The sequence below is a fragment of the Triticum dicoccoides genome, chromosome 4A (genome assembly GCF_002162155.2).
Source record: "Triticum dicoccoides isolate Atlit2015 ecotype Zavitan chromosome 4A, WEW_v2.0, whole genome shotgun sequence".
Classification (NCBI taxonomy): domain Eukaryota; kingdom Viridiplantae; phylum Streptophyta; class Magnoliopsida; order Poales; family Poaceae; genus Triticum; species Triticum dicoccoides.
In genome coordinates this window covers 474,490,996-474,517,083 of record NC_041386.1, presented here as the reverse complement: position 1 = coordinate 474,517,083, position 26,088 = coordinate 474,490,996, and positions in this window count along the sequence as shown.

Here is a 26,088-nt window from a genome sequence, read left to right as displayed (position 1 = left end):
GGGGAGGGTTTTTGCTTGGGGTAGGGGGCAAGAAATAGATTAGGATTAGGAATAGATCTAGGATTAGATACGGAATAAACGAAGTAGAAAAAGAGTCCTACTAGGACAAGGAAAAAGGAGTGGCTCCCTGGCCCCCTTGGTGCGTGCGCGCGGTGGCCTTGGCCTTGGCCGGCCGGCGGCTAGCAGCTTGGGCCTTTGGCCCAAGGCGCTGCAGTTTTTTTTTTTTTTAAAACGGTCTCGCGCGCAGAGCGACAAAATAAAAAAAAATCTAAACGAACTCCAAAATTAATACAGTAAACTTTCCCCGACTCCTAAAAATGAGTCGAACAAAATGAACTTTACTCGGGGCCTAAATGCAATTTTTTTTTTAAAAAAAAACACGCATTTTTCCCTAAGGCAAATAAAACGCAAATAAAACTCCGGCAAAACCAAAATGGGTTTATTTATTAAATCTTCATTATTCCTAAATTTGGGAAAGTCATATTATTCCCTCTCTCAAAATTTTTATAGGAAAACTTTATGAAGATAATTAAATAAATCCAAATGATCCTATTTTCAAAATTTGAGAAATCCCAAATATGAAAATAATGAAACTTCCAACTCTCTCCGAGGGTCCTTGAGTTGCGTGAAATTTTCTAGGATCGGAAAATGCGAGAAAAACATGATATGCATGATGACCTAATGTATAACATTCCAAATTGAAAATTTGGGATGTTACAAACCTACCCCCTTAAGATGAATCTCGCCCTCGAGATTCGGGTTGGCTAGAAAATAGGTGAGGGTGGTCCTTGAGCAAAACTTCCTCTCTTTCCCAGGTGGCTTCATCCTCAGTGTGGTGGCTCCACTGAACTTTACAAAACTTGATAACTTTGCTGCGGGTAACTCTGCTGGCATAATCGAGAATCTTAACAGGTTTTTCCTCATATGTCAAGTCATCCTTCAACTGAATTACTTCCAGTGGCACTGTGTCTCTTAACGGTACCTCTGCTATCTCTGGGTGGCATTTCTTCAACTGAGAAACATGGAATACATCATGAACTCCTGACAGTCCTTCTGGCAATTCCAACTTATAAGCAACTTCTCCCATACGTTGCAAAATCTTATACGGTCCAACGAAACGGGGTGCTAACTTTCCTTTAACTCCAAAACGCTTAACTCCTCGAAGCGGGGATACTCTGAGATATACTCTGTCTCCAACTTCATACTCAATCGTTTTGCGCTTTGAATCGGCATAGCTCTTCTGTCTGGACTGGGCTACCTTGAGCCTGTCTCGAATCAACTTAACCTTCTGTTCAGACTCCTTAATCAAATCTGGTCCAAAGAATTGACGGTCTCCAACTTCGTTCCATGATAACGGTGTCCTGCACCTCCTTCCGTATAAAGCTTCGAAAGGGGCCATCTTCAAACTGGTTTGGTAACTATTGTTATAAGAAAACTCCGCATACGGTAAATTATCATCCCAGCTAGATCCATAATCTAGTGCACAAGCTCTCAGCATATCTTCCAAAATCTGATTGACTCTCTCAGTCTGTCCATCGGTCTGTGGGTGGAAAGCTGTACTGAATTCCAATCTAGTTCCCAATGTCTCGTGCAACTGGTTCCAAAATTTCGAGGTAAACTGGGTTCCTCTATCTGATACGATGCTCCTCGGAACTCCGTGTAAACACACAATTCTGGTCATGTATATCTTTGCCAACTTAGCACTGCTATAGGTAGTCTTGACTGGAATGAAATGAGCTACCTTTGTTAAACGGTCGACTATAACCCAAATCGAGTCATATCCTGAACGGGTCTTTGGCAAACCTGTGATGAAATCCATGCCTACTTTATCCCACTTCCATTCGGGTATCGGCAACGGTTGTAACAATCCTGCTGGCTTCTGATGTTCTGCCTTTACTCTCTGACATACATCGCAAATAGCTACATATTCCGCAATATCCTTCTTCATTCCGGTCCACCAGAAAGTGTTCTTCAAATCCAAATACATCTTGGTATTTCCTGGGTGAATCGAATAGGGTGAATCATGGGCTTCTTGTAAAATCAACTTCCTGATTTCTGGGTTATTGGGCACATAAACACAGTCTTCAAACCATAGGGTATCGTGTTCATCCTCACGAAATCCTTTAGCCTTTCCTTTGCCCATTTTCTCCTTTATAGAGGCAACTTCCTTATCTGCCTTTTGGGCTTCTCTGATTTTGTCCATCAGTGTCGACTGAATCTCCAATGTTGCTACGTAGCCTCTCGGAACTATTTCCAAACATAGCTCTCGAAGGTCCTCGGCTAACTCATTGGGTATTCCTCCCATCATTAGGGTATTGACGTGGCTCTTACGGCTCAATGCGTCTGCTACGACATTAGCCTTTCCGGGGTGGTAATGCAATCTCATATCATAATCCTTGATAAGTTCTAACCATCTCCTTTGTCTGAGATTCAATTCCTTCTGTGTGAAAATGTACTTCAAACTCTTGTGATCCGTATATACTTCACAATGATTTCCAATGAGGAAATGTCTCTACGTTTTCAACGCATGCACTACGGCTGCTAATTCCAAATCATGCGTGGCATAATTCAACTCATGAGGCTTCAGTTGTCGTGATGCATACGAAACAACTCTCCCTTCCTGCATAAGCACTGCTCCAAGTCCTCGACGTGAAGCGTCGCAATACACCTCATAATCCTTAGTCTGATCTGGCAATATCAAAACTGGTGAGGTAACCAATCTTTTCTTCAACTCCTGAAAACTTGCCTCACAGTCCTCAGTCCATATGAATTTGTTATCCTTTTTCAACAATTCAGTCATAGGCTTAGCAATCCTTGAGAAATTCTCAATGAATCTTCGGTAGTATCCTGCGAGTCCAAGAAAACTCCGAATCTCTCCAACTGTCGTTGGTGCTTCCCAATTAGTTACGGTCTCAACCATTGTGGGGTCAACTGCTATTCCTTCTCCGGATATAACATGTCCGAGAAATCCAACTTCCTTTAGCCAAAACTCACATTTGCTGAATTTGGCATATAACTGATGTTCCCTTAATTTCTCCAAAACCAAACGCAAATGTTCCTTATGCTCCTCTTCATTCTTTGAATAAACTAGGATGTCATCAATGAACACTACGACAAACTTATCCAAAAACTCCATAAACACTTTGTTCATCAGGTTCATAAAATAGGCAGGTGCGTTAGTCAATCCAAATGACGTAACGGTATACTCGTACAGTCCATATCTCGTGGTAAATGCAGTCTTGGGTATGTCTTGCTCCCGAATCTTCAACTGATGGTACCCTGATCGCAAGTCGATCTTGGAAAACACTTTGGCTCCTTGCAAACGATCAAACAGATCATTTATCATTGGTAGTGGGTACTTGTTCTTGATTGTTACCGCATTCAATTCACGATAATCAACAACCATTCTCAAAGATCCATCCTTCTTCTCTACTAACAAAACGGGTGATCCCCAAGGTGAAGAGCTTGGGCGTATATAACCTTTATCCAATAGCTCCTTAATCTGCTTCTTGATTTCTGCCAAATCTTGTGCTGGCATCCTGTATGGTCGTTTCGATATCGGGCCTGTTCCTGGCAATAGTTCAATCAAAAACTCAATGTCTCTATCCGGTGGCATGCCTGGCAACTCTTCCGGAAATACATCAGGAAAATCCTTCACCACTGGTACTTCTTCCTGCACCACTCCTGATAAGCAATTCACTTGTGTCCTGTTTGGCACATGCCGGGATACATACTTGATCCTTCTTCCTTCTGGTGTGGTAAGCAAAATTGTCTTACTGGCGCAATCGATGTTTCCTCCATACATCGACAGCCAATCCATACCAAGAATCACATCCAGACCTTGGGATTCCAGAATAATTAAATCCGTTGGGAATACATGCCTTCCTATACTCAATGGTACTTGAAAACATCCTTGTCTGGCCATGTATTCTGCTCCTGGCGAGCTTACTAGCATAGGTGTTTTAAGAATCCTAGTGGGCAGGCTATGCTTTTCCACAAATCCCCTTGATATGTATGAAGGCGATGCACCAGTATCAAAAAGAACGAGTGCAGTAAATGACTTAACCAAAACTTACCGATTACTGCATCGGGCTGATCTTCAATCTCCTCAACATTAACGTGGTTCACCTGTCCCCTATTGAAAGGGTTCGGCTTCTTCCCAGAGCTTCCATTGCCATTTCCATTCTGGCCTTCAGGACATTCATTGGCATAATGTCCGGTCTTCGAACACTTGAAACAGGTGACTTGACTCAGGTCTCTCTTGGTTGGGGTTGATGGGGTTGTTCGGTTCTGGCCGTTGCTTCCTCCATTCCCATTACCATTCTTGTGGCCATTATGGTTGTGCGAGCTACCTCCTCCATGGGTGTGCTGAAACTTAAATCCCGGTTTAGGGGTAAAACGGGGCTTCTGCTGGGCTCCAGAGTTATACTTCCCCTGTCCATACTTCCTCTTACGGTTCTCAATCTGCTGTTGCTTCCCTTCAATCATGATGGCACGATCTACTAACTCCTGGTAGTTATTGAAACTTGCTACCATCAACGGCATGCTGAACTCATCATTCAGTCCTTCTAGAAACTTCTCCTGCTTAGCTACATCCGTAGCAACGTCATCTGGGGCATAACGGGCTAGCTTACTAAACTCTTCCACATACTGGCCAACAGTCCTTCCTCCTTGGCGTAAGTTGCGAAACTCACGCTTCTTTATGGCCATAGCTCCTGCTGAAACATGGGCAGTGCGGAAAGCTTGCTGAAATTGATCCCATGTGACAGTGTCAACTGGGTAAGTGGCTGTGAAATTCTCCCACCATGCTGCCGCGGGTCCGTCTAGCTGGTGAGCGGCAAACTTCACTTTCTCACCATCCGTGCATCCTGCCGTGGTCAACTCCCTTCCTATCTTGCGGAGCCAATCGTCTGCTACTATCGGCTCGGTGCTACTGGAAAACACTGGCGGATTCAGCCTAAGGAAACAGGCTAAGTGGTCAACAGGTGGTGGTGGTGGTGGTGGGTTGTTGTTGTTGTTCTGCTGATTCTGAACTAACATCTGCATCAATTGATTCTGCTGCTGGATCAACTGAGTGAGCTCCGGTGGAAATCCATTGTCACGTCTCGGAGGCATCTGATGGGTTTAGAAAAGAAGAGAATTTTAGAATAGAATGAGGTCTAAGGGGAATCACTACCCAAATGCACATGAGCAAAAGCACACAAAATCACTCCATTCAATCAAACAAGGCTTACAACAATCTATCTATCGCAAGTGCGTGTACTATAATGTTTACATGGGGGAAATACTACTAATATGTGGGGGACTTCTAGAAATTTGAACCGGTGGAAGATTCCATGATGTCTGCTCCAGCTTCGTCTTCAAAATCGGGTTCACTTGGATCCGAATCGGTGTCGTCGAGGATGATGTAGTCGTCTGGACATGCGACGTACTTGTCTTCATTCTTGAGCTCCAATTTCTTCTTGAGTTCTTCAATCTCATACTTAAGATCGTTATTGTGCCTTACGACAACTACGATCTCGTCCATGTAGTCCTTGCGTAGATTCTTCATCTCTCCTTCTAGCTCGATGATCCTTGCCTTCGCATTCTTCAACTCTACCATATCATTGCACATCTGGTTCTCATGGCGTCGAATGTGCTGGTTTAACTCCTGAATAAAAGCTGCAATGGATCTATCCTTCTTGGGGCTGACTATGTCCCATTTGTCGTCTCGGCGTCCGCAAATCTGGTAGATGGTGTCCTTGAGGTCTTCTTGATAAACTTCTCCAATGCGTCCCATGGTGATGTGAGCTGCCATGCTATTTCCCAGACTCCAAGTTGGTGCACTGAAAATACTATCTATGGGCTTCGTGATTGGCGCGAATGTTCTTCCCGGAACATGAGCGTGAATCTTCCAGCGCTCCTCTTCAGGCAGAGTGGCGTTGAAAGTCCCGGTGAAACTTGGTAGTCCAATGTTCAGGTACTTGGTAACTTCCTTCAAGTGAAATCCAAATGGTGTGCCTTCATTCGGTTGGGTGTACTTGATCTTCGCGTCCTTCATCCTAAAGAGTAGAATAGATGAGGAGTTAGGAAATGAGAGGAGAGTAGTGATCTATGGCCTTAACTTAGTGGTCGTGTCCTACAGTCAGCGTGTGCTCTGATACCATCTCTGTAGCGACCTGACCCGAATGGATCACGTCTACTGTGCTACGGTGTCATCCCTGGATCAGTAATGCTGACACCACACAGTACATCGAGGTTTTATAGCAGAGTTGCAATCACACACTTATTACATCGATGGCTCAAAAAGAACTTATTACAATAAATATGGCTTAAGGCCATCTAATAACGATAACAGCGGAAAGCTTGGAAGATAAGTGAGTCCATCAACTCCATCGGCATCACTGAGTATAGAACCACGACCTAAACGCACCTCAATCGTCGTCTGAAAAGTCTGCAACATTAACGTTGCAGCCCGAAAACGGGTCAGCACATGGAATATGCTGGCAATGTAACACATAGAGAGTAATGAAACAGTAAGCCTATACTACAAGCATTATGGCTGGTGGTAAGGCTCTATGGTTACAGTTTTGCGAAAAGCCAATTTTTCCCTACATCAAAGGAATAATTTTGTTTAACTATCATGGTGGTTGTTAAACATTGAGAATGGTTGACAGCATCCTCAATCCCAATTTAAAAGTACTCATTAAAACCCAATAGCTTTTATTAGAGGTAACATGTTGAGATTCACAAAGATATTCAAGTACTAGATACTCAAAATGTCCATAACCGGGGACACGGCTAATCATGATTAGTTTGTTACTCTGCAGAGGTTTGCGCACTTTTCCCCACATGACTCGATCGCCTCCGTTTGTTTTCTCGCACTACATGGTGTTTGAGAAACGGATGACCGAGACATAGTCTTTCAGAAGCACTAGCACCTTACATGTGGGGTAGACCGGTACACCTACATCCCCTACATCTGCTAGTCCACCCCGTAAGAGTTCGCACAACTTAGTCAACTATGCTAGAGCCCATAGTAGCATGTGGCTGCACAGGGAAGTTTCTAGCATGAAAGATCTTATGATCCCTTTGAGCCTGGGTGGCGGTCCAAAAAAAACAGGCAAGTCCTGATAGACATCAGGTGCCTCAATCCACCCAGATGTGTGTTTAGGTTGCCACCTTAGATAAGCCATTAATTAACAATCTCACATCTGTCATGGATATTCACTCACCCAATCCACGTCTACTAGCATAGCATAGCATAATAAGCAAACGTAGAAGTAACTCCCAAGGTTTCATAAGTAACAGGTAATAGGTACTACCTCAATTCTACTTCCCAACCCACAATTTAATTAGATCCTAACAATGCAAGTGTTTGAGGGTTTGATCTAATGCAATAAAACTGGGTAGTAGGAAAGATATGATCAAGTGTTACTTGCCTTGCTGATGATCCGCGAGTCCTAGGGTTTCGAAGTAACAAGCGGCGCAATCCGGGTAATCTATCGCAGACAAACAACAAGCATACAATAAGTACTCATCTAATGCATAGGGAAATCTCGAATAAAAGATCTAACCAGAGAGTTCAACTTAAGAACCCTGGTTGCAAAAGAATCGAATCAAATAAAGCATCGAAAGTCAAACGATGAAAGAAAACAACTCGGTTCTAGCAAGTTGAAACTAGGTCAAAATTTTACAGTAACAAAACTTAGTTTAAGTTGGTTAGTCGGAACGGCGGTTTCGAGGCGAAACTCCAGGCATTTGAATCACCTGATTCCGATAAACGAGCAAGAAGATAGACTAGAAAGAAGATCGGATCTGAAATCACGATCGGAAGAATCGCGGAATAAATCCGACGAGAAAAGAGAACGACGAATGGTTAAACGAACGGACGTTCATTAACCTAGAAGAATCCGGTGATCACGTTCGTTAGGACGAACGGTCCGGCGAACGGTAAAAAAGGCAACTAAATCGGAGAAGAAAACGAATCCGATCTAGGGTTTCGGAGAAGAAATCCGAACGAAAAACTGATCTAGAAAACCGGAACGGTTTAGAGAAGAAAAGAATCGGAACGATTAGAAGAAAACGATCCGAGAAAAGAAAAGGTGACGCGGCGCGGGGCTAGTACCTCGAAGAGCGAGGGGCTCCGGCGGCGGCGTAAGGCGGCGGCGGCGTTGGGTGTGGGGTGGCGCGGTGGTGAGGCGGCGGCGGCGTTGGGTGGCGCGGTGGTGAGGCGGAGGAGAGGAGAGGTGTTGGTTTGATGGTTTAGAGGGGGGGGTGCTTGGGTATTTATATTGGGGAGGGGAGGGTTTTTGCTTGGGGTAGGGGGCAAGAAATAGATTAGGATTAGGAATAGATCTAGGATTAGATACGGAATAAACGAAGTAGGAAAAGAGTCCTACTAGGACAAGGAAAAAGGAGTGGCTCCCTGGCCCCCTTGGTGCGTGCGCGCGCGGTGGCCTTGGCCTTGGCCGGCCGGCGGCTAGCAGCTTGGGCCTTTGGCCCAAGGCGCTGCAGTTTTTTTTTTTTTTTAAAAAACGGTCTCGCGCGCAGAGCGACAAAATAAAAATAAATCTAAACGAACTCCAAAATTAATACAGTAAACTTTCCCCGACTCCTAAAAATGAGTCGAACAAAAATGAACTTTACTCGGGGCCTAAATGCAAATTTTTTTTTTTAAAACACGCATTTTTCCCTAAGGCAAATAAAACGCAAATAAAACTCCGGCAAAACCAAAATGGGTTTATTTATTAAATCATCATTATTCCTAAATTTGGGAAAGTCATATTATTCCCTCTCTCAAAATTTTTATAGGAAAACTTTATGAAGATAATTAAATAAATCCAAATGATCCTATTTTCAAAATTTGAGAAATCCCAAATATGAAAATAATGAAACTTCCAACTCTCTCCGAGGGTCCTTGAGTTGCGTGAAATTTTCTAGGATCGGAAAATGCGAGAAAAACATGATATGCATGATGACCTAATGTATAACATTCCAAATTGAAAATTTGGGATGTTACATGTGTGACCTTAGTTCAAGGAGAATACGGTGAGGACTAGGTGTCTTGGACTAAGTGTCCTTGACTGGGTGTCCGGGACTGTGTGTCCTCGAGTTTAAATACTCAGCCGCTCCAACCAGACGTACAACTGAGACAACAATTGGAATTGGTCTGCCAAATCATTGTCTTCACCAAGCTTACTAGTTCTATTTCCTCAACTCTTTCATTTCCTCATAACTGTGCTGTATGTTTGTTCATATCTGTGTTTGAAGACTTTGACTGAAGACTTTTTCAATTTACTCAGTTCAATTTCTTCAGTCTGTTTGTCTTCATCCTGTGTTATCCTGTGATTACGCTTCCTGTACTCTGTGCCTGTCTTCATTTCATCATGATGACTATGCTCGTATTCTGTTATGTTTACCTTTGAGTACTTATTCTGCTGCTAGTAGTTCTTCGCTAAGGAATTTCCTCGCCGGCAAATTCCTCAGTGAAGAATTTCATAAAAATCGCCTATTCACCCCCCTCTAGTCGATATAACGCACTTTCAGTTACTCAATTCTACTCGACCACTGGACCGTGGGTGATAAGGAGATGCAATTCTATGATTGACATCATACTTAGCAAGCATTTTACGAAAGGCACCATGAATAAAGTGTGAACCACCATCAGTCATTAAATATCTAGGGACTCCAAACCTTGGAAAAATAACTTCTTTAAGCATCTTAATAGAGGTGTTATGATCAGCACTACTAGTTGGAATAGATTCTACCCACTTAGTAACATAGTCAACAACAACTAAAGTATGTGTATACCCATTAGAGGAAGGAAAAGGTCCCATATAATCAAAACCCCAAACATCAAATGGTTCAATAACAAGTGAATAATTCATAGGAATTTCTTGACATCTACTAATATTACCAATTCTTTGACATTCATCACAAGACAAGACAAACTTACGGGCATCCTTGAAGAGAGTAGGCCAATAAAAACCGGATTGCAATACCTTGTGTGTAGTTATATCTCCAGCATGGTGTCCTCCATAAGCCTCGGAGTGACACTTGCGTAGGATCTGTTCCCGTTCATCCTCAGGTACACAACTTCTAATAATACCATCTACTCCTTCTTTATAAAGATGTGGGTCATCCCAAAAGTAATGTCTTAAATCATAAAATAACTTTTTCTTTTGTTGGTATGTGAAACTAGGTGGTATAAATTTAGCAACAATATAATTAGCATAATCAGCATACCATGGAGCAGTACGAGAAGCATTTATGACATTTAATTGTTCATCAGGAAAGCTATCATCAATAGGTAGTGGGTCATCAAGAACATTTTCTAACCTAGACAAGTTGTCTGCAACGGGGTTCTCAGCTCCCTTTCTATAAATAATATGCAAATCAAATTCTTGTAGCAGGAGAACCCATCTAATAAGTCTAGGTTTAGCATCTTTCTTTTCCATAAGGTATTTAATAGCAGCATGATCAGTGTGAATAGTTACTTTAGAATCAACAATATAAGGTTTGAACTTATCACAAGCAAAAACAACCGCAAAAAATTCTTTTTCAGTGGTAGCATAATTTCTCCGGGCATTGTCTAGAGTTTTACTAGCATATTGAATAACATTTAATTTCTTATCAACTCTTTGCCCTAGAACAACACCTACAACATAATCACTAGCATCACACATAATTTCAAAGGGTAAATTCCAATCAGGTGGCTGAACAATAGGTGCAGAAATCAATAATTTCTTAAGTATTTCAAATGCTTCTACACAATCATCATCAAAGACAAAAGGAATATCTTTTTCTAATAGATTAGTCAGAGGCCGAGAAATTTTTGAGAAGTCCTTAATGAACCTCCTATAAAAACCGGCATGACCTAGGAAACTTCTTATACCTTTGATGTCCTTGGGACACGACATCTTTTCAATAGCATCAAGTTTAGCTTTGTCAACTTCAAGACCTCTTTCAGAAATTTTATGCCCCAAGACAATATCTTCATTAACCATAAAGTGGCACTTCTCCCAATTCAAAACGAGATTAGTTTCTTCACATCTCTGCAAAACTCGATCAAGGTTGCTCAAGCAATCATGAAAAGAGGATCCATAAATGGAGAAATCATCCATGAACACCTCACAAATCTTTTCACAAAAGTCAGAGAATATAGCCATCATGCATCTTTGAAAGGTAGCAGGTGCATTACATAAACCAAAAGGCATACATCTATAAGCAAAAGTACCGAAAGGGCAAGTAAAAGTGCTCTTTGATTGATCATTAGCTGATACATGTATTTGAGAGAAGCCAGAGTAACCATCTAGAAAGCAAAAATGTGTATGTTTGGATAATCTTTCTACCATTTGATCAATAAAAGGCAAAGAGTAATGATCTTTTTTAGTAGCCTTATTTAATTTGCGGAAATCAATTACCATCCTATAACCTATAATAATTCTTTGCGGGATCAATTCATCTTTATCATTAGGAACAACAGTAATACCTCCCTTCTTAGGGACACAATGGACAAGACTTACCCACTGACTATCAGCAGCGGGATAAATTATACCTGCCTCAAGGATCTTTAATATTTCCTTTCTTACCACTTCTTTCATCTTAGGATTCAGCCATCGTTGGTGATCAATAACTGGTTTGGCGTCTTCCTCCAAATTTATTTTGTGTTGACATAGAGTGGGACTAATGCCCTTAAGTTCATCAAGAGTATATCCAATAGCTGCACGGTGCTTCTTCAGAGTTTTCAATAATTTCTCTTCCTCCTTCGCTCAAAGGTTAGCACTAATAATAACAGGATATATTTTCTTTTCATCAAGATAAGCATATTTAAGAGTATAAGGTAATGGTTTAAGCTCAAACACGGGATCACCCTTGGGTGGAGGAGGATCCCCTAGGATTTCAACAGGCAAGTTGTGTTTCAGAATAGGTCCCTGTTTAAAGAATACTTCATCTATTTCCCTTCTTTCATTCATGAACATATCATTTTCATGGTCTAGCAAATATTGTTCTAAGGGATCAGTAGGAGGCACGTCAATAGAAGCAAGACCAATAATTTCATGTTTACTAGGAAATTCTTTATCATGGGGTCGTCTACGAAATTTAGCAAAATTAAACTCATGAGACATATCCCCTAAACCAACAGAAACAATATCCTTATTGCAGTCTATCTTAGCATTGACAGTATTCAAGAAGGGTCTACCAAATATAATGGGACAAAAGCTATCTTGTGGGGAACCAAGAACAAGAAAATCAGCAGGATATTTAACCTTCTCACACAAGACTTCAACATCTCTAACAATCCCAACTGGTGAAATAATATCTCTATTGGCAAGCTTAATGGTAACATCGATATCTTCTATCTCAGCTGGTGCAACATCATGCATAATTTCTTTGTATAAGGAAATAGGTATTGCAGTAGCACTAGCACCCATATCACATAAGCCATGATAACAATGATCTCCTATTTTAACAGAAATAACAGGCATGCCTACAACAGGTCTGTGTTTATTTTTAGCATCAGGTTTATCAATTCTAGCAGCTTCATCACAGAAGTAAATAACATGCCCATCAATATTATCGGCCAAGAGATCTTTAACATAGCAATTTTAGGTTCAACTTTAATTTGCTCAGGGGGTTTAGGTGTCTTAATATTACTTTTGTTAACTACAGTTGAAACTTTAGCATGATCCTTTATTCTAACAGGGAAAGGTGGTTTCTCAACATAAGCAGTAGGAACAACAGGATCATTATAAGTGATAGTCTTTTCTTCAACTTTAATAGGTGCGACTACTTTTGTTTCAATGGGAGGATTATATTTAAACCACTTCTCCTTAGGGAGATCACCATGAGTAGCAAAGGATTCACAGAAAGAAGCTACTATCTCAGAGTCAAGTCCATATTTAGTGCTAAATTTACGGAAAACATCGGTATCCAAAAAAGATTTAACACAATCAAACTTAGGTGTTATACCTGACTCCTTACCTTTGTCGAGATCCCAATCTTCAGAGTTGCGTTTAATTCTTTCCAACAAATCCCATTTGAATTCAATAGTCTTCATCATAAAAGAACCAGTACAAGAAGTATCGAGCATGGAGCGATTACTAAGAGAAAGCTGAGCTTAAATAATCCACAAACTTCATACACATAGATTAAGTGTAAGTCGGGATGCAATGTTCCATCTCCTGCAAAAGGATTAGCTAGCAGTTTCTCTATCATACCCGAAGGAATTTCGAAGTAAACATTTTCATTTTCAGTAGGTCCAATAGGTTGAGGAGCAACCATTTGCTCTACCGGTCGGGGTTAAGATACCCCGAACAAGCCCCTCAAAGGATTACTTTCCATAGTAACAAGTGACAGTAAATTTCAGCACACTATATAAATTTTCCCTTACCAAATTCCACCTACCAAAGGCGCTTCACTCCCCGGCAACGGCGCCAGAAAAGAGTCTTGATGACCCACAAGTATAGGGGATCTAACGTAGCCTTTTCGATAAGTAAGAGTGTCGAACCTAACGAGGAGCAGAAGGAAATGATAAGCAGTTTTCAGTAAGGTATTCTCTGCAAGCACTGAAATTATCGGTAACAGATAGTTTTGTGATAAGGTAACTTGTAACGAGTAGCAAGTAATAAAAGTAAATAAGGCGCAGAAAGATGGCCCAATCCTTTTTGTAGCAAAGGACAAGCCTGGACAAACTCTTATACGAAGGAAAACGCTCCCGAGGACACATTGGAATTATCGTCAAGCTAGTTTTCATCACGCTCATATGATTCGCGTTCGGTACTTTGATAATATGATATGTGGGTGGACCGGTGCTTGGGTACTGTCCTTACTTGGAAAAGCATCCCACTTATGATTAACCCCCATTGCAAGCATCCGCAACTACAATAGAAGTATTAAGGTAAACCTAACCATAGCATGAAACATATGGATCCAAATCAGCCCCTTACGAAGCAACACATAAACTAGGGTTTAAGCTTCTGTCACTCTAGCAACCCATCATCTACTTATTACTTCCCAATGCCTCCCTCTAGGCCCAAACAATGGTGAAATGTCATCTAGTCGACGTTCACATGACACCACTAGAGGGATGACAACATACATCTCATCAAAATATCGAACGGATACCAAATTCACATGACTACTAATAGCAAGACTTCTCCCATGTCCTCAGGAACAAACATAACTACTCACAAAGCATATTCATGTTCATAATTAGAGGGGTATTAATATGCATAATGGATCTGAACATATGATCTTACCAAATAAACCAACTAGCATCAACTACAAGGAGTAATCAACACTACTAGCAACCCACAGGTACCAATCTAAGGTTTTGGATACAAAGATTGGATACAAGAGATGAACTAGGGTTTGAGATGAGATGGTGCTGGTGAAGATGTTGATGGAGATTGACCCCCTCCCGATGAGAGGATCGTTGGTGATGACGATGGTGATGATTTCCCCCTCCCGGAGAGAAGTTTCCCCGGCAGAACAGCTCCGCCGGAGCTCTAGATTGGTTCCGCCAAGGTTCTGCCTCGTGGCGGCGGAGTCTCGTCCCGAAAGCTTGCTTATGATTTTTTCCTCGACGAAAGACTCCATATAGCAGAAGATGGGCATCGGAGGGCCACCAGGGGGCCCACGAGGTAGGGGGCGCGCCCAGGGGGGTAGGGCGCGCCCCCACCGTCGTGGACAGGGTGTGGCCCCCCTGTGGAACTTCTTGCGCTCAGTATTTTTTATATATATTCTGGAAATAGCTTTCGTGAAGTTTCAAGACTTTTGGAGCTGTGCAGAATAGGTCTGTAATATTTGCTCCTTTTCCAGCCCAGAATCCTAGTTGCCGGCATTCTCCCTCTTCATGTAAACCTTGTAAAATAAGAGAGAATAGGCATAAGTATTGTGACATAATGTGTAATAGCATCCCATAATGCAATAAATATCGATATAAAAGCATGATGCAAAATGGACGTATGAACGACATTTTGAACATCATGGAGCATATGAGATGTTCCAGGAGTTGAAGTTAATATTTCAAGCAAATGCCCGGATTGAGAGATATGAAGTCTCCAATAAGTTCTACAGCTCCAAAATGGAGGAGAATAGTTCTGTCAGTGAACGTATACTTTGAATGTCTGGGTACCACAACCACTTGACTCAACTGGGAGTTAATCTTCCTGATGATAGTGTCATTGACAGAGTTCTTCAATCACTGCCACCAAGCTACAAGAGCTTCGTGATGAACTATAATATGCAAGGGATGGATAAGACTATTCCCGTGCTCTTCGCAATGCTAAAAGATGCGGATGTAGAAATCAAGAAGGAGCATCAAGTGTTGATGGTCAACAAGACCACTAGTTTCAAGAAAAAGGGTAAAGAGAAGAAGGGGAACTTAAAGAAGAACAACAAGCCAGTTGCTGCTCAAGTGAAGAAACCCAAGTCTGGACCTAAGCCTGAAACTGAGTGCTTCTACTGCAAAGGGACTGGTCACTGGAAGCGGAACTGCCCCAAGTATTTGGCGGAGAAGAAGGAAGGCAAAGTGAAAGGTATATTTGATATACATGTTATTGATGTGTACCTTACTAATGCTCGCAGTAGCGCCTGGGTATTTGATACTGGTTCTGTTGCTAATATTTGCAACTCGAAACAGGGGCTACCGATTAAGCGAAGATTGGCTAAGGACGAGGTGATGATGCGTGTGTGAAATGGTTCCAAAGTCGATGTGATCGCCATTGGCACGCTACCTCTACATCTACCTTCAGGATTAGTTTTAGACCTAAATAATTGTTATTTGGTGCTAGCGTTGAGCATGAACATTATATCTGGATCTTGTTTGATGCGAGACGGTTATTCATTTAAATAAGAGAATAATGGTTGTTCTATTTATATGTGTAATATCTTTTACGGTCATGCACCCTTGAGTGGTCTATTTTTACTAAATCTTGATAGTAGTGATACACATGTTCATAGTATTGAAGCCAAAAGATGCAGAGTTGATAATTATAGTGCAACTTATTTGTGGCACTGCTGTTTGGGTCATATTGGTGTAAATCGCATGAAGGAACTCCATTCTGATGGACTTCTAGAATCACTTGATTATTAATCATTTGGTACTTGCGAACCATGCCTCATGGGCAAGATGACTAAAACTCCGTTCTCCAGAACAATGGAGCGAGCAACAGAGTTATTGGAAATCATACATACTGATGTATGTGGTCCAATGAACATTGAGGCTCGCGGCGGATATCGTTATTTTCTCACCTTCATAGATGATTTGAGCAGATATGGGTATATCTACTTAATGAAACATAACTCTGAACATTTGAAAAGTTCAAAGAATTTCAAAGTGAAGTGGAAAATCATCGTAGCAATAAAATAAAGTTTCTACGATCTGATCGTGGAGGAGAATATTTGAGTTACGAGATTGGTCTTCATTTGAAACAATGCGGAATAGTTTCACAACTCACGCCACCCGGAACACCATAGTGTAATGGTGTGTCTGAACATCGTAATCGTACTTTACTAGATATGGTGCGATCTATGATGTCTCTTACTGATTTACCTCTATCGTTTTGGTGTTATGCTTTAGAGACGGCTGCATTCACGTTAAATAGGGCACCATCTAAATCCGTTGAGATGACACCTTATGAAGTGTGGTTTGGCAAGAAACCCAAGTTGTCGTTTCTTAAAGTTTGGAGCTGTGATGCTTATGTGAAGAAACTTCAACCTGATAAGCTCGAACCCAAATCGGAGAAATGTGTCTTCATGGGATACCCAAAGGAGACTATTGGGTACACCTTCTATCATAGATCCGAAGGCAAGATATTCGTTGCTAAGAATGGATCCTTTCTAGAGAAGGAGTTTCTCTCGAAAGAAGTGAGTGGGAGGAAAGTAGAACTTGATGAGGTAATTATACCTGCTCCCTTATTGGAAAGTAGTTCATCACTGAAATCAGTTCCAGTGATTCCTACACCAGTAAGTGAGGAAGCTAATAATGATGATCATGAAACTTCTAATCAAGTTACTACCGAACCTCGTAGGTCCACCAGAATAAGATCCGCACCAGAGTGGTACGATAATCCTATTCTGGAGGTCATGTTACTTGACCATGACGAACATACGAACTATGAGGAAGCGATGATGAGCCCAGATTCCGCAAAATGGTTTGAGGCCATGAAATCTGAGATGGGATCCATGTATGAGAACAAAGTGTGGACTTTGGTTGACTTTCACGATGATCGGCAGGCCATAGAGAATAAATGGATCTTCAAGAAGAAGACTAACGCTGACGGTAATGTTACTGTCTACAAAGCTTGACTTGTTGCAAAAGGTTTTCAACAAGTTCAAGGAGTTGACTACGATGAGACCTTCTCACCCGTAGCGATGCTTAAGCCCGTTCGAATCATGTTAGCAATTACCGCGTTTTATGATTATGAAATTTGGCAAATGGATGTCAAAACTGCACTCCTTAATGGATATCTTAAAGAAGAGTTGTATATGATGCAACCAGAAGGTTTTGTCGATCCAAAAGGTACTAACAAAGTGTGCAAGCTCCAGCAATCCATTTATGGACTGGTGCAAGCCTCTCGGAGTTGGAATATATGCTTTGATAGTGTGATCAAAGCATATGGTTTTATACAGACTTTTGGAGAAGCCTGTATTTACAAGAATTTCTGATATTTTATGTAGATGACATATTGTTGATCGGAAATGATACTGAATTTCTGAATAGCATAAAAGGATACTTGAATATTTTTTTCAATGAAAGACCTCGGTGAAGCTGCTTATATATTAGGCATCAAGATATATAGAGATAGATCAAGACGCCTAATTGTACTTTCACAAAGCACATACCTTGATAAAGTTTTGAAGAAGTTCAAAATGGATCAGGCAAAGAAAGGGTTCTTGCCATCATTACAAGGTGTGAAGTTGAGTCAGACTCAATGCCCGACCACTGCAGAAGATAGAGAGAAAATGAAAGTCATTCCTTATGCTTCAGCCATAGGTTCTATCATGTATGCAATGCTGTGTACCAGACCTGATGTGTGCCTTGATATTAGTTTAGTAGGGAGGTACCAAAGTAATCCAGGAGTGGATCACTGGACAACAGTCAAGAACATCTTGAAATACCTGAAAAGGACTAAGGATATGTTTCTCGTATATGGAGGTGACAGAGAGCTCGTCGTAAAAGGTTACATCGATGCAAGCTTTGACACTGATCCGGATGACTCTAAGTCACAAACCGGACACGTGTTTTTATTAAATGGTGGAGCTGTCAGTTGGTGCAGTTCCAAGCAGAGCGTCGTGGCGGGATCTATGTGTGAAGCGGAGTACATAGTTGCTTCGGAAGCAGCAAATGAAGGTGTCTGGATGAAGGAGTTCATATCCGATCTAGGTGTCATACCTAGTGCATCGGGTCCAATGAAAATCTTTTCTGACAACACTGGTGCAATTGCCTTGGCAAAGGAATCCAGATTTCACAAGAGAACCAAGCACATCAAGAGACGCTTCAATTCCATCCGCGATCAAGTCAAGGAGGGAGACATAGAGATTTGCAAGATACATACAGATCTAAATGTTGCAGACCCGTTGACTAAGCCTCTCTCACAAACAAAACATGATCAGCACCAAGACTCCATGGGTTAGCTTAGCACGATGATCATTTAGTTTGTTGCTATTGCTTTCTCCATAACTTATACATGTTCCTATGACTATGAGATCATGCAACTCCCGAATACCGGAGGAACACTTAGTGTGCTATCAAACGTCACAACATAACTGGGTGACTATAAATATGCTCTACAGGTGTCTCCGATGGTGTTTGTTGAGTTGGCATAGATCAAGATTAGGATTTGTCACAACGAGTATCGGAGAGGTATCTCTGGGCCCTCTCGGTAATGCACATCACTATAAGCCTGGCAAGCAATGTAACTAATGAGTTAGTTACGGGATGTAGCATTACGGAACGAGTAAAGAGACTTGCCGGTAACGAGATTGAACTAGGTATTGAGATACCGATGATCGAATCTCGGGCAAGTAACATACCTATGAAAAAGGGAACAATGTATATCGGTATGCGGTTTGACCGATAAAGATCTTCGTAGAATATGTGGGGGCCAATATGAACATCCAGGTTCTATTGGTTATTGACCGGAGACGTGTCTCGGTCATGTCTACATAGTTCTCGAACCTGTAGGGTCCGCACGCTTAACGTTCGGTGACGATCGGTATTATGAGTTTATGTGCTTTGATGTACCGAAGATAGTTCGGAGTCCTGGATGTGATCACGGACATGAGAGGAGTCTCGAAATGGTCGAGACACAAAGATTGATATATTGGATGACTATATTCGGACACCGGATGAGTTCCGGGGGTCACCGGATAATTATCAGAGTGCCGGGGGGTTATCGAAACCCCCGGGGGATCTAATGGGCCAACATGGGCCTTAGTGGAAAGAGAGAGGGCTGGCCAAGGTAGGGCCGTGCGCCCCTCCCCCTCTAGTACGAAATGGACTAGGGAAGGGGGGGGGGGCGGCGCCCCCTTTCCTTCTCTTCTCTCCCTCTCCTTCCTTCCCCCTTCCTCCTCCTAGTAGGACTAGGAAAGAGGAGTCCTACTCCTACTAGGAGGACTCCTCTCCTGGCGCGTCCCAAGGGCCGGCCGGCCTCCCCCTTGCTCCTTTATATACAGGGGCAAGGTGCACCCTAGAACACACAAGTTGATCATTGATCCCTTAGCCATGTGCGGTGCCCCCCTCCACCATAATCCACCTTGGTCATATCGTCGTAGTGCTTAGGCGAAGCCCTGCGTCGGTAGCTTCATCATCACCATCATCACACCGTTGTGCTAATGAAGCTCTCCCTTGACACTCAGCTGGATCAAGAGTTCGTGGGACATCACCGAGCCGAACGTGTGCAGATCGCGGAGGTGCTGTACTTTCGGTACTAGGATCGGTCGGATCGTGAAGATGTACGACTACATCAACCACGTCGTAATAACACTTCCGCTTACGGTCTACGAGGGTACGTGGAAAACACTCTTCAACTCTCGTTGCTATGCATCACCATGATAGATTTTGCGTGTGCGTAGGATTTTTTTTTGAAATTACCGCGTTCCCCAACAGTAGCTCCAGTTGGTCTTGGCCTGCGGCGTCATGTCGGCGAACAACGGCAAGTTGATGCGGTCCGTGCCGAGGTTGCAGACGAGTTCTGCCACTTCTTGGCAGAGTCCTAGAGCGGCATCTTTTTTTAAACCTTGAACAGTAGGAGAACCTCCTACTGTGAATTAAATTAAAGAATAAAGCATATTTACAAGAGTCTTTTTTTACATCTCCATTTGTTGGGGTAGGGAACAGAACTACACTATGGATGCTAGAATAGAAGTGATGATTGAAGGAAATATGCCCTAGAGGCAATAATAAAGTTGTTATTTATATTTCCTTATATCATGATAAATGTTTATTATTCATGCTAGAATTGTATTAACCGGAAACTTAGTACATGTGTGAATACATAGACAAACAGAGTGTCACTAGTTTGCCTCTACTTGACTAGCTCGTTGAATCAATGATGGTTATGTTTCCTAACCATAGACATGATTTGTCATTTGATTAACGGGATCACATCATTAGAGAATGATGTGATTGACTTGACCCATCCGTTAGCTTAGCATGATGATCGTTTAGTTTGTTGCTATTGCTTTCTCCATAACTATACATGTTCCTATGACTATGAGATCATGCAACTCCCGAATACCGGAGGAACACTTTATGTGGTACCAAGCGTCACAATGTAACTGGGTGATTATAAAGGTGCTCTACAGGTGTCTCTGATGGTGTTTGTTGAGTTGGCATGGATCAAGATTAGGATTTGTCACTCCGATTGTCGGAGAGGTATCTCTGGGCCCTCTCGGTAATGTATCTCTGGGCTCTTTGAATCACTATAAGCCTTGCAAGCAATGTAGCTAATGAGTTAGTTACAGGATGATGCATTACATAACGAGTAAAGAGACTTGCTGGTAACAAGATTGAACTAGGTATTGAGATACCGACGATCGAATATTGGGCAAGTAACATACTGACGACAAAGGGAACAACGTATATCGTTATGCGGTTTGACTGATAAAGATCTTCGTAGAATATGTAGGAACCAATATGAGCATCCAAGTTCTGCTATTGGTTATTGACCGGAGACATGTCTCAGTCATGTCTACATAGTTCTCGAACCCGTAGGGTCCGCATGCTTAACGTTCGGTGACGACCGGTATTATGAGTTTATGTGTTTTGATGTACCGAAGGTAGTTTGGAGTCCCGAATTTGATCACGGACATGACGGGGAGTCTCAGAATGGTCGAGACATAAATATTGATATATTGGACAACTATGTTTGGACATCAGAAGGGTTCCGAGTGAAGTTCGAGCATATACCGGAGTACCGGGGGGTTACCGGAACCCCCCGGGGAGTTTAATGGGCCTTATGGGCCTTAGTGGAAAGAGAGGAGGGGCTGCCAGGGCAAGCCGCGCCCCCTCCCCCTCTGGTCCGAATTGGACTAGGAAGGGGGGGGCCCTTTCCTTTTCCCTCTTTCCTCCTTCCTTCTCCTACTACATGGAAAGGGGGGAATCCTACTCCTGGTGGGAGTAGGACTCCCCATGGGGTGCGCCATAGGAGGGCCGACCCTCCCCCTCCTCCACTCCTTTATATACGGGGGAGGGGGCACCCCATAGACACACAAGTTGATCATTGATTTTTAGCCGCGTGTGGTGCCCCCTCCACCATAATCCACCTCGGTAATATCGTAGCAGTGCTTAGGCGAAGCCCTGTTCCAGTAGCAACATCATCACCGTCATCACGCCGTCGTGCTGACGAAGCTCTCCCTCGAAGCTCTACTGGATCGTGAGTTCGCGGGACATCACCGAGCTAAACGTGTGCAGATCGCGAAGGTGCCGTACTTTCGGTACTAGATCGGTCGATCATGAAGACGTGCGACTACATCAACCACGTTGTCATAACGCTTCCGCTTACGGTCTACAAGGGTATGTAGATGATACTCTCCCCTCTCGTTGCTATGCATCACCATGATCTTGCGTGTGCGTAGGAAAATTTTGAAATTACTGCGTTCCCCGACAATGATTTCTTTGTGTTTCTCCCCTATGAGTAAGGAGTGAAAGATCTTCCTTTAATCTTCAAAGCCAAAACTCTTTTGATGGATTGATTTTCTTGAAGTGTTTGTTATTCCTCTCCTTCCAGATACTCCAAGCTACCAGTAGAAAGGTTTCCATGAATAGAGGCCGGTTCCAACTGTGTCTGGCATCCAGTCTTTTTGTAACCTCGTTGTTCCTGATGCCCAAACTATGTTGAGGGTGGCCCAGCACTGGCAACTGAACTGACATTCAAAAAACAAATGCTCCAATGTTTCTTCATTTGGTGAATCACATAGTAAGAAGTTATGGACGTCTCCTATAATATGGTGCCTTCTTTTGAGCATATTACGGGTGTTTAAAGGATCAACAAGTAGTAGCCATCTAAAAACCTTTATTTTCATAGTGGCCTTTGATTTGCAAATCCATTTTAACGTGTCATGGGCATGCATGTCACAGAAGTAGTAGGTGTAATATCTGTGTGCAGAGTATTCTGTAGAGCCCCAATTGTAAGTCCATCGATCTTGTGATTCATTTAGAGTGATGCTTGCCATCTCAAATTGCAGATCTCTCACCTCATCATATGCCTGGCTGGAGAGAGGAAGGTGGAACGTTGAGCCAAGAGATGTGGCAGTTAGGAAGCTTTGCACAGACAAATCTTCATTTAGCGCATAGGAGAAAGAACGTGGAAAAGAATCCGCCAGTATGTTACTTGTCCAATGGTCCCTCTAGAATAAAATATCAGCAACATTGGAAACCTATGCTCAGGAGATCCCTTTATAAATTGTCATGAGCTTCGTGATGTCTCGCCACTAGAAAGATCGACAGGTGTCCGTTGCATGCGGTATTTTTGAAGTGTAGTACGTGGACCAGATCAAATGAACCCACGGGAGATCATGATGATTGTAGAACTTGTGTAGGTATGTAAGTAAAAGTGCATCTCCTTGACTTTTCAGATTGAGAACGCACAGACCTCCACTTTCCTTAGGTCTACACACCAGGTACCATGCTGCAAGGGAATTGCACTTATCTCCTTGATCCGTTTTCTTAATCCATAGGCATTTTCTATGGATTTTGTCTAATAATTCCATAATTTTTGCTAGAAGTATCAGTGTGCATAGTGCAAAGATTATGAGATAAGTAATCATCGAGTTGAGAAGGGATAACTTACCCCCATAAGAAATCATATTGAGTGTGGCTGATAACCGGCGCTCAACACTGCAGACTAGAGGTATCAAGTCTTGAATGGTGGGTCTCATGGTTCCAAGGGGGGGTCCAAGATAACCGAATGGCATTTTGCCTATGACACATCCAAATATTTGTGCCAAGTGTTTACACTTTTCTATGTCACAGTAGATGGGCACAATTGTTGACTTGAGGAAATTAATTTTCAGTCCAATTGAATATGCAAAGTCATTTAAGATGTTCCTGATGATCATTGCTTGATCTGGACAGGCAGGTAGGATCAAGATCATATCATCGGCATACTGTATCACTGGATAATCCATTTGTTGTGGATGTGGGAAGGGTAGCTTGATGAGATCTCTAGCAAAGACATCATTAATTACTACTTGAAGAAGATCTGTTGCAAGAACAAATATGAGAGACGAGAGAGGACCCCCCTGTCTCACACCACATTTACAATGGACTTTTCGTCCCAGGGTCCCATTAAGTAGCACAGATGATTTGCCAGAGCTAAAAATACAGACAATCCAATTAAGCCACTTATCATTAAAACCCATATTTCTCATAATTTCGATCATCGCTTCATGTTCAATGGTGTCGAAGGCCTTCACAATATCTAGTTTTAAGAGCACTATCTCTTTTTTGGAGGTTTGGCACTGATGTAGGTACTCAAAGGCCCAAGCTAGGCAATCCTGGATCAAACAACTTTTGATGAAACCATATTGGTTACAATGAACAATTTTCAGAATTACACATTGGAGTCCATTCGCAAGGATTTTGGTGATCACCTTCAAGCAATAGTTTAGCAGAGTTATTGGTCTAAAGTCATTAATCATGGCCGGAGAATTACTTTTTGGGACCAGAGTTATGAAACCATCATTAATGCTTTCTAAGTTCAGATTACCCTCAAAAAATTGATTGCACAGATTGTAAAAATCCTCCTTGTTGATTGGCCAGCAAGATTTTAGAAAAAACCCTGTAAGTCCATCAGGGCATGGGGCTATGTCTACAGGCATAGTTCTTATGACATTGTCAACTTCCTCTTTTGAAAAGGGGACAGTGAGTTGATCAAGATCCACACATTTTTTAGTTATTCATGCAAGGTCAAACTTCATAGTATGCATGGAAGAGGATCCCATGTGTTCCTTATAAGTGTGAAAAATGATGGATTCCTTGCCTGCATGATCTTCAACACAAGTCCCAACATCAGTCATTAAGGATGCAATATTGTTCTTCCTGTATCTTTCAGAAGCCATCGCTTGAATTTTTTTAGAGTTTTCATCCCCAAACTTTACCTATCGAATAGTGCATCTCTTCTTTCAATACTGTTGTTGATAAGACACCGGCTTAAGTAAATGAGTTTTAAGAATTTGACGGAAGTTTGTCTCAGGAATAGTTAGGCATCTTCTATTTTCTAGTTCATCAATTTCATTTAAGGCTTTGTTGGAATTATCTATGGCCATAGAGAGTTTTGAGATGCTCTTAATAATTTTAGATCTCTTCGTAGATTTTTGAGCTTTCTGCAAATCACCTTGGCAGTATTTTCATACTGGACTTGCTTCCTGGAACCCTTGATGATGTATCCAAAACGATTCGAACCTGAACATCTTAGATTTGGGGATAGCTGTTTCAATATTTACAACACATGAGGTGTGGTCTAAAACTGGTTTCCCAAGGGGTTTTATTGTTGTCTTTGGATAAGTTATCGTCCAATTATTGCTGGTGAAGAACCAGTCTAATTGTTCCAGGAGAGGGTCCAATTGCATATTGCTCCAGATATATGATCTTCCTTTGACGGGCAGTTCAATCAGACATTGAGAGCATATGAAATCATTGAATGTGATCATATCTGGTATATTACCACCTAACTTTCTGACGATGCCATGTACTTAGGGTAGGGTCATAGGCCTGACCTAGATGCCCTAGCCAAAGACATTTGAAGTACATCAGAAGATACTGACTGAAATCACCTTGGAGTGCAATCCACTCGACCAGCTACTCCACTCGGATATCCCATGTAACACCCCATATGTAACTTGCCATATTTGTATTCCAACTCTTGCCATTTCCGGCACTAAGTTATGATATTCCTCGTTGTTGGGTTTTTGTCTTCGTGTTGCCTTTGTCTTTGTCATGCATATCATATCATGTAATCATGTGCATCGCATTTGCATACATGTTCGTCTCATGCATCCGAGCATTTTCCCCGTTATCCGTTTTGCATTCCGGCGCTCCTATGTCCTCCGGTGTCCCTTTCTACCTCTTTTCGTGTGCGGGTGTTAAACGTTCTCGGATTGGACCGAGACTTGCCAAGCGGCCTTGGTATACTATCGGTAGACCGCCTGTCAAGTTTCGTGCCATTTGGACTTCGTTTGATACTCCAACGGTTAACCGAGGAGCCATAAAGGCCTCGTGTGTGTTGCAGCCCAACACCTCTCCAAAGTGTCCCAAAACCCACCCAAACCCCCTCCATCACCTCGTTCGTTCGATCACGATCGCGTGGCCACAAACCGTGCTCAATTTGGAGCCTCCTAGCTCCCTCTACCTATAAAAAGGCATCTCCCCCGAAATTTCTGGATCAAACCCTAACCCCCCTCTTCCTCCGCGCGCCGGACACGTCCGCCGCCACCGCTTCCAGCGAATCCCATCGCGCCACATGGCCCGCCGGCCGCCTCCCGCGCCGCGGCCCGCCTGGGCCCGAGGAGAGCCCCCGAGGCCCATCGCCGCCCCCGCGCCTCCTCGCTTCATCGCCGTCCCCGCCACCAAGTCCGGCGCCGCCGCGCCGCCGCGTT